Source organism: Herpailurus yagouaroundi, unplaced genomic scaffold, assembly GCF_014898765.1.
Source record: "Herpailurus yagouaroundi ecotype Mexico unplaced genomic scaffold, PumYag 195, whole genome shotgun sequence".
NCBI lineage: Eukaryota > Metazoa > Chordata > Mammalia > Carnivora > Felidae > Herpailurus > Herpailurus yagouaroundi.
In genome coordinates, this window is record NW_024412426.1 from 1250515 (window position 1) to 1263699 (window position 13185).

The following is a 13185-nucleotide window of genomic DNA, read 5'->3' on the forward strand; positions in this document are numbered from 1 at the left end:
CATCTGTGCGAGCATATACAATGGCTCCCATGTAGAGAAAGATTCCACTGAACCAATCAATAGCAGGGATTCCGTTAGAGATCGTGAAAGTCGTCCTACACAATAACCATCCTCCTCTTGTCATTCTCACACCGCCATGAAGGTTTTCAAAGGCAAGTGCAGGTTAATTTGTTAATTTTTCTTCATACTTTCTATTTTCTTTATTATTTTATATTATATTACAGTATTGTTATCACTTTTATATGAATGTTTCTGGTTGTGGAAAGAATCATCTGAGTTTCTGTGTTTCTTATGGGGAAAGTCACTTTGATATACAGGTGCTTTGGATTACAAGCATGTTTCCAGGATGAATTATGCTCACAAACCAAGGCTTTACTGTAATTGGTAAAAGCCCAGTGAAACTTAGAGACATTTCTGTCATTTCTCCTACCTATGCTCTGCTGGCTGCTGCCTTACTCTTAGAAAAGACCCCTTGTACCCAGGGACAAATCTCTCTCAGATTCTTCTATCCTGCCCCTCAGCTTTCAGCACACTGCCCTGATGTGTTATGGTGGTGTGGAGGAGGTCCATGGAAAAGAGTTGGTGGGTGTATGCAGAATCTTTCCATGACTACAACTCTTCAAAATTCTGGCCTGTCATGCCCTAGTCCATATGCAATCATGAAATGTTCATTAAGAGTCTGGCTTCTCATTATCCTTTTTATGGGGGGTGGTTTACTTCCTTAGCCACTGTGTCTCCAGCATCCAACAATTAAAGCATCTGTAAGACTTTTTCCTCTTAGAAAGGACTCATCTCTTTCTGGGTTTAGTTCATTTAGGATTCTTTAAATCCTCAGATCTCAGATGGATTTTTCAAAAATACAGTATAATTTTACAGTTTTTCCAGATTGTCTCATTGTTGGGATGAAAATAACTATCTCCTGCATCAGCCCTATTTTTGATAGCTTATGTTCCCCCTAGTTTCTACAACTCTAATCTTATTGACTTCTCTGGCTTTTAATTCTCTTTCTTTTTCTGAATCGTCTTCAAATCAAGCCTTGAAAAAAAAAATACAACATGTGGGATCTATTCAAACTGCAAACTTATTTTGGTATTTTGTTATTTATTTGTGCTCTTTCACTGGGAAATGTCTTTCCCAAGTCTCTGGATGAGGAGAAAAGGAAAGATAGAAGAAAGAAAGAAAGAAAGAGAAAGAAAGAGGAAGGAAAGTAGAAAGAAAGATAGAAAGAAAGAAAGAAAGAGAAGAGAAAAGAAAAGAAAGGAAAAGAAAGAAAAAGAAAGAGAGAAAGAAAGAAGGGGTAGTCACTCGGGAAATAAATAAAACCAAAGAATGATTTAAGTCATAGAATCTCAATTTGGAACTTAAGAATTCCTAGTTAAATATGTTAATTGGCATTTCGATCTTCATTCAATGATGTAACAGTCCCTTTCCCCCACACACACCCCAAATAGCACAGGATTAACAGCAGGTTGACTGTTTTCAAGAAAGAAGGTGAGGTTCACTTTTTCTCTCTTTCTTTGTCACCTCCTCCTAATTGCTATTTTTAAACTTACCATGGCTTAATTGGGAACAGAATGGAAGAAGGAAGGAAGCAGAACGGAAGGCTCTGCCCTGTCTGGTACTATCTGAAGAAGGTTCTGTTGTCTCCAGACTTGACAGGAATGTAAACTGACTCTTTCTCTCATGACAAGATTAGTAGGTGTTTTGGGGGCCCACCTACCAAAGCCCCCAACTAGAACTCTTTCGCACATAAGTCTCCTGATAGAGATAACTTTTTAAGTGACACCATATGACATCTTAGCATGACGTCCCTAGGATCATGCACCTTGGACACATCATTAGAAGAAAATGCAATTATTTGTCACAGGCCAGTTCAGCTGGTCCCTCCCTCATGTTCTGATTCTTTTTTTTTTTTTTTTTAATGTTTATTTATTTTTGAGACAGAGAGAGACAGAGCGTGAACGGGGGAGGGGCAGAGAGAGAGGGAGACACAGAATCCGAAGCAGGCTCCAGCTCCGAGCTGTCAGCACAGAGCCCGACGCAGGGCTCGAACCCGCAGACTGTGAGATCATGCTCTGAGCCGAAGTCGGACGTCAACCGACTGAGCCACCAGGCGCCCCTCATGTTCTGATTCTTAAGGCAGTTGCTGGATGCCAGGCAATTGTCCCCTAGACTCCGAATGCAAGATTTGCATACCAAACTCTCCAAATGATCTCCTTGGACGTTCTTCCTAACAGACCCCAGTGAGAAATACTAGGAATCTCAGAATAGACTTTTCTCAAAAAAGTCCTTATCGTAAATTCTCCCATCAGCCTCTATAGATTCTTTCTTTATGCTCCTCGCTGACATGAGAGCTAGCAAAATGTTCCGACACCTACTTTTAAATTTCTGCCTAAGTGATCGGATGCCTCAATTTGTAGTTTTGTAACTATGTTTTCTTGTCTCAGTTAAAATTTCCAGTTTAACATCTTGTTCCAGCTTCCTTTCCTCACCCACTGAGTATTGGTATTGCACAGGTTTCTGTCCTTGAGCCAATTATTGCTTCCACTCAACACACGCGTCTTCTCTGAACAGTTTCCCACTCTCGCAGCAACAATTATGGACATGCAAATTACTTCCCAATCCTTATGTCCAGTTCCGTCCCGTCACCTGAGTCTCTGAGTCCTAATTCCAACTACTTACTGAATACTAACACTGCGGAGGCTCAGTGGGAACTTTCCGTTTAATAAGTCCCAAAGCAAACTTAATATTTCTTCATCCGAACTTGCACACGGATGCCTTTAGGTAGGCTCGTCTGTCTCCTTGGCCCGCCCTTGGCTCCCCCAACATATTTCCATTCTTTTTTAAAAATTTTTTTTCAACGTTTATTTATTTTTGGGACAGAGAGAGACAGAGCATGAACGGGGGAGGGGCAGAGAGAGAGGGAGACACAGAATCGGAAACAGGCTCCAGGCTCTGAGCCATCAGCCCAGAGCCCGACGCGGGGCTCGAACTCACGGACCGCGAGATCGTGACCTGGCTGAAGTCCGACGCTTAACCGACTGCGCCACCCAGGTGCCCCAACATATTTCCATTCTTTCTATGCATTAACAAAGCTACTAAGCTTCTAGCCTAGATGTCAACTTCTCATTTCCCACACCCAGAAAAATCGATTGCTTCTTTTCCAGATGCCTCAGATTTTCCTTCCCTCCCTTAGTGGCATTGCCTTCTATATATTCACACATATACCTGTCTCTGTCTTCATGCCTTGGGAGTTCCTCAAAGGCCAGGACCATGTCGCACTTACCTCTATTCTATGTTCTCTAGGGCAGTCCTGGTGCATCGTGGGTTCTCACCAAATGTTTGTTTTATGGTAATGTTGGCTTACGTACATTATATTATTTGATTCTTACAGCATGGCATCAGAGCAAACTTATCAGTATCCCCAGCTGCCGGGCAAGAAAATTATGGCTCAAATATGTTAAGTAACTAGAAACCAGGTCTCCCAGATTCGAAAGAAGTGGAGTCAGCACATTTAAACTATATATTTTACTCACAGCCGAGTATTTCTCTTTTCTAGGGTTTGTTTTCATTCCAACCTTTATGTTTGGCCTTTCAAGCATCCCTAAGATTAGTCAATACCTAACTTCTACAATACATTTTTTAGGTAAAAGACTTATGAGGACTCTCTCTCATTCTGCTCCCTCCCAGTTCCTTCCAAAGGACAGGCCTGAAATACAGCCATCAATTCATTTGACTAATTGATGTATCATAGGCTTTCTATTGTGTTGCCTCCTGATATCCATATAAACAGTTTATACTACCAGTAAATGCCGCCTCTATGCTTCTCTGCCTCCTTTGTTTACACAAACCAGCCATCTTCAACTTGGCCTGCGTTAAAAGGGATTTACAGAGTCATGTATCTCCCCAGGAGCCAGTGGTGGGAGATGCTCGAGACTGTTTTCTCCCAGCCTTGGCCAATGATTCATGGGTAGGTGTTAAGAAAAGGGACTGAGCTTTGTCTTACTGAATTTTTTGATTCTGACAAAGATTTTCCTCAGCTTTGCCAGTTAATATAGTCGGCACAAGCCTTCGCAGGACCTGAGACAAAGCTTGAGCGCCAGCAATGTATTCTGGGAAGTGATTCCAGAAAACGGTAGTCAGAGAGCAGAGAGCATAAAGCTGAGGAGGGATGAGAGCCAGTATGAGAATATGTTATGGTCACTCCTGTGGGAATCCATTTCACTAGGACCCTGTGAGGAGCTGGTATAGAATATACTTCAGGAACATCCCCCTCAGAGAAAGAAGGGGGGAGACTGATGCCAAGCTCCCATTTCTCACTGGCCAAAGACTGTTTCATGGAATATCAACCTTTCGCTGACTTCTAAAGTGTATATGATGCCAGTCACTTTCTTCACCAGTCCCACCGTGGTGTCACACGATCCTGAGGCAGAAAGGAAGCAAAGGGATACTCCGGGGCACCTGTGTGAAGCTGGCTGCCCTGGCAGCGGCTGGGGTAAAGAAGGGGCTGTGTGACCATGACGTGGTGCCCATGAAGAGTCCCATATAACACGTGTCTAAACTGGACATCCCAGCTCCAGTGTCAGGCTGTGCCAGAGTTTCCTTTAGAAGAAACTGGAAGACGGAGAAGAGAGTCAGGATGTATGTCAGTGAGTGTGAGGGCTTCTCAGAAGCCCTACCATCAGGCCAGTGCCATTGACAGGAAGAGTCAGAGGGCTCAAAGAGCGGTCATAGGATTGCCAACAAAGCAGACAGATGGCCAGAAAGCTGTACTTTGGATTCAGCAGGTCACTGCCTCCCGGATTCTCTAAGTTCTGCTTTGTCTTCTGCTGCTGGCCTGCGTGCTCCACAGGCCAGGGTCTAGACAGACATCCACGTGCTCCTCAAAGGAGCGGAGTGCTCCAGGGATCAGCCCTACTCCATCCTCCACTGGCTTTCCTCAGCAAAGTCGGCCTATGTAAATTTGAGAAGGCAATATCGTCCTCCATTACCTCTGCCTCCAACTGAGATTCTCGTTTAAATTCTTATCTCTCACCTGCACAGAGGACCAGTGTCTCCTGCTCCTCTCTTTCATTCTTTCCCATCATTGTGGTGTCCTCCCAGTGGTCCCTTGGCTTATAATAGATGACACTCCGGGACTCGGCCTGCCTCTTTCCCCAACCCCTTTCACAAACTTCCTCATGTGTTGTTTGATCCTATGATGCACAGACCAATGCCCCTATCCCCCAACACGTTCACACCTTAAATCCCAGAACCTGTGAATACATTACATGGCAAAGGGGATTTTGCCAATGTAATTGTTACATTCCTTAAAACAGGGAAATTATCCTGGATTATTTGTGCAGGCCCAATCTGATCACTTGAGTCCTCAAAAGCTAAGACATGTCTCCGGCTAGAGTCAATCAGAGATGTGACAAAAGGAAACCAGAAAGTTGAGGCAGGAGTGGATTTCTGTGCAAAGGACTTGACCCGTCATTGCCAGCTTTGACGGTGAAGGGGGTCACAAGCCACAGGATGCAGGCAGCCTCTAAAAGCTAAATCCAACAACCAGCAAGAGGTGAGGACTTCAGCCTACAACCACAAGGAAGTGGATTCTTCCAACAACTCAAGTAAGTCTGAACTCAGATTCTTTCCCCAGAGCCTCCGGAAAAGAACGCGCAGCTCCGCAGACATCTTGATTTTAGATCTACGAGAGCCATTTCTGACTCCTGAAGATACTGTAAGATAATAAATTTGTAAGATAAATAATTTGTGGTAATTCATTACACCAGCAATAGAAAAACTGGTATTGAGCCTTAAGCGCTTCAAAAGTAACTGCTTTGTTTGTCCTCGATAAGCTGATTGATCTTAAGATGCTTTTACATTGGCTATCTTATCCTTCTCAGGAGAAGGTACATTTTCTTTTTTTTTTTTTTCCCAATGTGTATTTATTTCTTTTGAGGGCGGGGTGGGGGAGACAGAGAATCCCAAGCAGGCCCTGTTCTGCCACGTGGAGTCTGACATGGGCTTAGTCTCACCATCATGAAACCATGACCTGAGCCAAAATCAAGACTCCGACACTTAACCAACTGAGCCATCCAAGCACCCCGAGAAATTGCATTTTCAAACTTGGAAGCAATATAGAAAAAATGGAAGATTCTGAGACATGGATACCCATCCCAAAAGAGACCTGCTCTCTACCATCAATCTTGGGATTGACATTATCAACATTAAGATAAAGAACAAAAATCTTTTAGGGATCCCCAGTCCCTGCAAATAACATTGCTTCAACTGTCCAGCTGCCCTCCACCCTGTTGTTTGGCATCCTGAGATATTTGTCACAGAAATGCTCCAGGCAATTGCACACCCGACTCCTTAGGACTCCTCGCATCCTCCTGTCCCAAAGTTTTAGATTGGGTGGGACTGTACTTCCTGCTTCCTGACCTCCTGATTCCCTTGCTCTAGCTTTCCTTCTTCTAAAAGTGCAAGGCACTCCCCTAACAGGTGACAGGGACTGTTCAAAACTCCATTCTGTCGGAAAAGTGGAAAAGGGAAGCTAGGAAGCAATGGGAAATACTAGAACAATGTCCTTCTCCCATCAAAGGACTCCCTATCCAGAGAAGGAAGCAAAAGAGGAGAATTACTCTGTGCTATCCCCTTTGGGTCATTTTGTTTATGAAACCCACTAAGGTCCCTGTCTGAGATTATGAAGGAAGGAGAAGAGACGGGAAGAAATCATGCATGTGGCAAATACCAGCAAAGCAAAATAAGAACAATGGCAGCTAGGCTCTAATTACTCATCCCTTAATGGGTATGATAAAACAACTATCCTCCATATATAATTATATCTGCTTAAATTAACTGTTTCACCGTTATTACGGAATCTCATGGTGATGGGTGTAAGTACCCCTCTGCCAAAACTCTTATATAATTGTCTTCCCTGGTAAACACCTTTCCCCTAGCACACTTTTCACGGCACTTTAGGTGGTCAGAGTCACTTTGCTCTCTGACATTTCACCTTCCACCCATATCTTCAGATTGAGTAGTCGTTTTTATCATTTTGCGTGGTTTTCGGTCATGTGTCCTGTCCAAGGTTTCTTCATTTCTCTGATGTGACAGCCTGGTCTTAACTCTGGAGGCCATTTGCATCTGGGTTTCATTTACCCTTTGGATCCATAATTCTAGATTATGGAATTATTTAGATACATCACCTTTCCACAACAGTTCAAACTCTTATCAATTCTGTCTTCTGATTTCAACCGAAACTGCCCCATGTCGTCACCTTGGTCCCTCAGGTAGAATGTGAGCATTTGATCCCATTTTTTTCTTTCGGGAAAGGTTTGCTTTATAAAAGGTAAAATATACAAGATGTAGCCAATGGATGCTAAAATTAATGAGCAAAAGATTATGGAGAAATGGGAAAAGTATCTCCCCCAAAATATATATTAATTATAAACGGAAGATAGCACCTTCCAGGGGAGACACCTGGCAGATATCACCTTAACCAAGTGCTCAAGGTCAACATCACCAGTTATGAGATGCCAGTGCCAGGTAGCCCCTGATATGGTGTGCTGAAGAGGGCATATTACATCCATGGTAGTTTTACCAATAATGTGTAATTTTAATCAGTCATGAGAAAACAGCAGACAAACCCAAATGAAAAGACATTGTACAAAATACCTGACCACAGCTCTTCAAAAGTGTCCTGGTCACAAGAGACAAGGAAAAATAGGAACTGTCAAAAACTAGAGAAGACTAAGGAGACAGGAAACTAAATGCAACATGACGTTCTGGATTAGATCTTGGAACAGAAGGAGGAAATTAGTGGAAAAACTGATGAGATCAGTATAAAATTTGTAGCTTAGCTAATAGTATTGTACCAACACTAACTTCTTAGTTTTGATCACTGGAATATGATTACATGAGATATTAACAGGAGGAGAAACTGGCAAAAAAGGTGGAAGAGAATTCTCTGTACTGATGTTGCAACTCTGTAAGTCCAAAGCTAATTCTGCTACAAGTTACCTGTGTGCGACCTGCAAAAATTTTAAACTCTTTGACTCTCAATTTATTCATCTTGAAAAGAAAACTTTTAGGTCAAATGATTCCCAAGAGTCCAAACTGAGACAAAGAGAGAGGGAATATAAACAAACAAAACAAAGAAAATGATAACTGAAGTGTGTGAAATCTGTAAGACAAATCTTCCACGTATAATATTTGTTTTCCAAATAATATACATGATGTAAAATTTCAGCAAGATAATGAGCAAAACTCTTACCCCACATCGTAAGCACGCTGTATTGTCATTGTTTGTAACTCGGCAAAGAGATTTAGGCCGGAAAGTAAGAAGGCTTTATCTTGGGTCCAGACTTTCTAGTCCCCTAATATGGTTCAAAGAGGAGTAGTAAATTAAGAGGTAGTCTGAAAAATAAAACAGAATCAACATCTTACCAGAGACAATTTAGATCTGAGAAAGAGGTAGAGAACTAGAAAGTGAACAGAGTAGAAAATTAAAAAAATAAAATAAAATAAAGGAAGAATAGAAAAGAAAGAATAGAAAAATCCCTGATGGAATAAAATCTGAAGGTAGAAAGACTGATTTAGGTATGTGAAGGAGTCCTTCGAAATCCTAGGCCTTCAGGACCTAGTATATCACCTTAACCAGACCTTATCCAGCTGGACTAGCCAAGTAGCCAAGTGAGGTCAGGATCACAGGACCTCTTCCCCTACCCTTGGCCAAGATCTGAACCAGTCAAAAGGATTAGACTGCTGGGCTGGATGTATGCCCCTTCCCCGTGTACTTCTGAACAGACTGCAGTAGAGACAAGGCTGGCTTAGATTTTGTTGTAAAAAAAAAAAAAAAAAAAAAATCTGAGATTAAATCACATTGGAAATGGGTTTATTGGATTGGTAGAGGAGATATACTGACACATCTGTGAACAAAAGCCCAAAAAAGTAATCAAGGAACAATCTGAGAACATATAAGAGACATCTGCGGCTAGTAATGACAAGCTAGGTCACTTGGACTAATTCTCCAGCAGAGAACAAATAAAATGCTGGATAAATTTTTTGTATATGTTTTCTTCAAAGCATCAAAGAGGTGAGTCAGTGACAGCACCCAGATGGTGGAATAGGTCACCCCAGCCTCTGTCCCCCAACAAAGACCAATCATTAGATAGCCATCCTTGATCAAAAATAGCTCTGGAAGAGCTCAGGAGTCCAGTGAAGAAGGTTCAGCAACACAGGGAAACAAATAAAACCTGAAAGTTCTGCACAAAAAAGGGTAGAAAGAGCAGTTTCATTTTGCCTACATCAGTCCATCCCCCAGGCCAGTACTGCTTAGTGCCAAGAGGGAACCTCCCAGGTCCAAAGAATTTCCCTCACCAATAAAGGGAAAGTGGGGTGAGCAACCACCTACCCCAGGCTTTCAGGGCACTTCACAAGAGACCTGCTTCAGTTTCACCCCATCCAGAGATGGATAAAGCTGAAACATCTCAAGAAAGCCAGGAACCAGATAGAAGGGCAGGGACTATGGATTGCCAAGAAGTGGGAGCCAATGCAGTTCTCAGTTGTCTGCTCTACAGGAGACCCCAGCCGCCTTTGCCGTTGAAGACCTCAACAGCTCTTGTTCATGCCGCAATTTCCCCCTGCTTTCATCACTGAGGACCCGGATGTGAGCCCCAGCTCTGCACAGGACCCCAACAGCTTGCACTAATGGCCAGCATAGTCATCCTGGACCCTCTACGGACTTCACTGCTGAGGTTTTCTCCCCACCTGTTGTCAGGTTCCCCCAAACCAGCTGCCCAGATCCCTCCCCTCACCCTCCACTCTCCTCTCCATGGAGCTCAGGATTCCCACTAGGGCAGCCAGCCCCAGCATCTGCGGCATGCAGGGCATCAGCCTAGACACTGGCAGCTGACCCCACCGCCATGTGCGCACTCCTGGCTAGCCCCAGCAGCCGCGGGAGTGCACGCGGACACCCAGCCGCAGCTAGTCATGGGCCCAAATTCTTGTCACCAGCCAGCACACCTGGGCTGGCTGGCACCTAGCCCCTGCAGCCGTGCACTGCACGTCGCCATCCCGACTCCCTAACACCAGCTCCCTTTGCCACACTCGCCTTTGGTGAGAATCTAAAACAACATGAGTTCATGCTGACAGCCAGGACCCCCACAGCTGCTCGTAAGCCCACAGTTGCCTTGGTCCCCTCCTGCTGCCTCCAGCCCTCACCCTCTGTGTATCTGCAGCTGGGCCCCTGCCACAGGACATGTGCCCACCACCCACCCTACCCACCACTGTTGCTTGCACTGGTCCCTAGCCCCTGGATCTGGAGGTGCTGCTAAGGACCCCCAAAATTCTTACAGCCCCTGCGGAAGCCCTGAAACTCTAGCCAAGAGTCACACAGTTGTTCGCGTTGTGAACCTGTGAACCTCAGGGGCCTGAACTGATGAGACATCACACCCCCTCCCACCTGGAGCCACCTTGTGCCCCTGTACCTGGTACCCTGCACCCCTAGACCCCCTCCTACCCCCATAGTTTCAGGTCCTTCTTTACTGAAGTCAGTCCACAAAGTTTGGAAGAGATGACTGCTTCTTCAAATGCAGATACCTTTGCAAGGTTACTGGGATCAAGCAAAACCAGGGAAACTTGAAACCACTAAAGCAACCTTCCAGTAACTGACCCCAAGGAAATAGAGAGGCACGAAATACACGAATTCAAAATAGTTTTTCTGAAAGAGGTATCAAAGAGCTGGAAGGGGTTATTACTAAGTTTAAAGTGGAGAAAAGGTTGAGAACTCAGAGGAATTAGTTGGGATTCCTTGCTCCTTTTCCCCTGGGGGCATTTGACAATGGAGAGGAAAGGACTGTAAAACTGAGCTCAAGTTTTGCTGGCTGTTCCAGGTAAAAAGCACACACTGAAAACCCAACTCCTGACCAAGGTGGTCAGTACTCTAGAACAATGTGTCCTTTTGCATGTACAAGCAAAGAGCCACCGTCTCAAATTAGGGGTTCCTGAGAAACAGATCGTCCACAGCCTGACAAGACAAGTGGGGAAGACAATAAAATGGTGATCAGGGAGAGAAATTAAAAAAAAAAAAATTTTTTTTTTTAATTAGCTGTAAACCAAGTTTTGACAATCCGGTAGAAATTGCTCAAATTGTCGTAGTCAGGTTGGTCCAAAAATGTCAAGTCTGGTTGTATTATTTACGGATATCTGAAAAAGCAAATCCAGATCAATTCTGGAGGATGGTATCTTTATCCAAGGTCTCTGAGAACCTAAAATGATAGTTTTCAAGGGCCATGGGTGGCACAGAAAAGTTTCAATGACATAGGGACAAAAGGTAACAAGAATGAGAACAAACAAATGACAACAAGAAGTAAAAACAGAACCCTAAAGACTTCAGATACAGGAACCATCAGAATTATATTTTAAAACCACTATACTTACTGTTTAAAGAAAATGAAAGCGAAGGAGTTTGGAACAAGTATCCCTAAAATGTGCCACTTTTGCATGTGGCCTATTTTGAGCTAAAGGCAATCAAGACCCATCAAACTCAAGAAAAACTTATGCCTCTCCCTTAAACTACATAAAGAATTTAGACAGGGGGCCTGGCTCAGAAAAAGAGTTATTACCAAGAGATGATTTTTTAATCTAAATGTCCTATTTGGATGGCAGGACAAATGTCTGCTTTTCTTATCATCCTGTGAATCATTCTTGTCCCCTTTGAAGTCCCAGGCCTCTAATCCATTCCTTAGCTCAAGATGGCATATAAGCCTCAATTTCCCAGCTTGTCCTTGCACCTCATTGTGTTTGAGAGGCCGCTGTATGTATGTAATTAAATTTATTTTTCTCTTGTTAATATCTCTTATGTTAATATAATTATTAGAACAGCCAAAGAACCTAGAAGACTAAAAGAACATTTTTTTCCTCCCCAACAAAAGTTAAATATCTGCTTTAAAGGGGGCGCCTGTGTGGCTCAGTCAGTTAAGCATCCGACTTCAGCTCAGGTCATGATCTCACCACTGCGAGTTCAGTTTGGGCCCCGCATAGGGCTCTGTGCTGACAGCTCAGAGCCTGGAGCCTGCTTTGGATTCTGTATCTCCCTCTCTCTCTGCCCCTCCCCTGCTCAGATTGTGTCTCTCTCTCCTTCAAAAATAAATAAAACATTAAAAAATAAATAAATAGGGGCACCTGGGTGGCTCAGTTGGTTAAGCAGCCAGCTTTAGCTCAGGTCATGATCTTACGGTCCGTGAGTTTGAGCCCCGTGTCGGGCTCTGTGCTGACAGCTCAGAGCCTGGAGCCTGCTTCGGATTCTGTGTCTCCTCCTCTCTCTGCCCCTCCCCTGCTCACACTCTGTTTCTATCTCTCTCAAAAATAAATAAATAAATAAATAAATAAATAAATAAATAAATAAAATAAAACATTAAAAATATATATCTGCATTTAAAAATGATGGCATTCGGGTGCCTGGCTGGCTCAGTCAGAGGCGCGTGTGACTCTTGATCTTGGGGTCATGAGTCACCCAATGGGCGTAGAGATAACTTAAATAAATAAAACTGAAAAAAAGATAAAAAATAAAAATGAAACAGGAGAAAAGGCATTAAAATGACAGCATTAATAAAATATCTAGTAATAAATTTAGCTAAGGAGGTTAAAGACCTGTACTCTGCAAACTAAAACATATTTGCTGAAACAAATCGAAGACACAAATAAATGGGAAGCTATAACGTGCTCACAGATTAGAGGAACTGATATTGTTAAAATGTCCAGACTACATAAATCAATCTGCAGATTCAATGCAATCCCTGTCAAAATACCAATGGCATTTTTCACAGAACTAGAACAAAGAATCCTAAAATTTCTATGGAGCCACAAAAGCCTGACTAGCCAAAGTAATAGCCAGAGAAAGGAGAACAACGTTGGTGGTATCATGCTCACTGATCTCAAACTATACTATAATACTATAATAATTAAAACAGTATGGTACTGGCATAAAAATAGACACATAGATCAATGAAATAGCTATAGAGAGCACAGACTAAACCCACAAACATATGGTCAATTAGTCTATGACAAAGAAGGCTTGAATATACATCGGGAAAAGACTTTCTCTCATCAATTACAGTTTGGGTTTTACTACCCCAGTACCGGTTTCTGTAGAGGGTTTTTGTTCCTCTTCTTAGATCCATCAGAGAATTGAGGTCACAG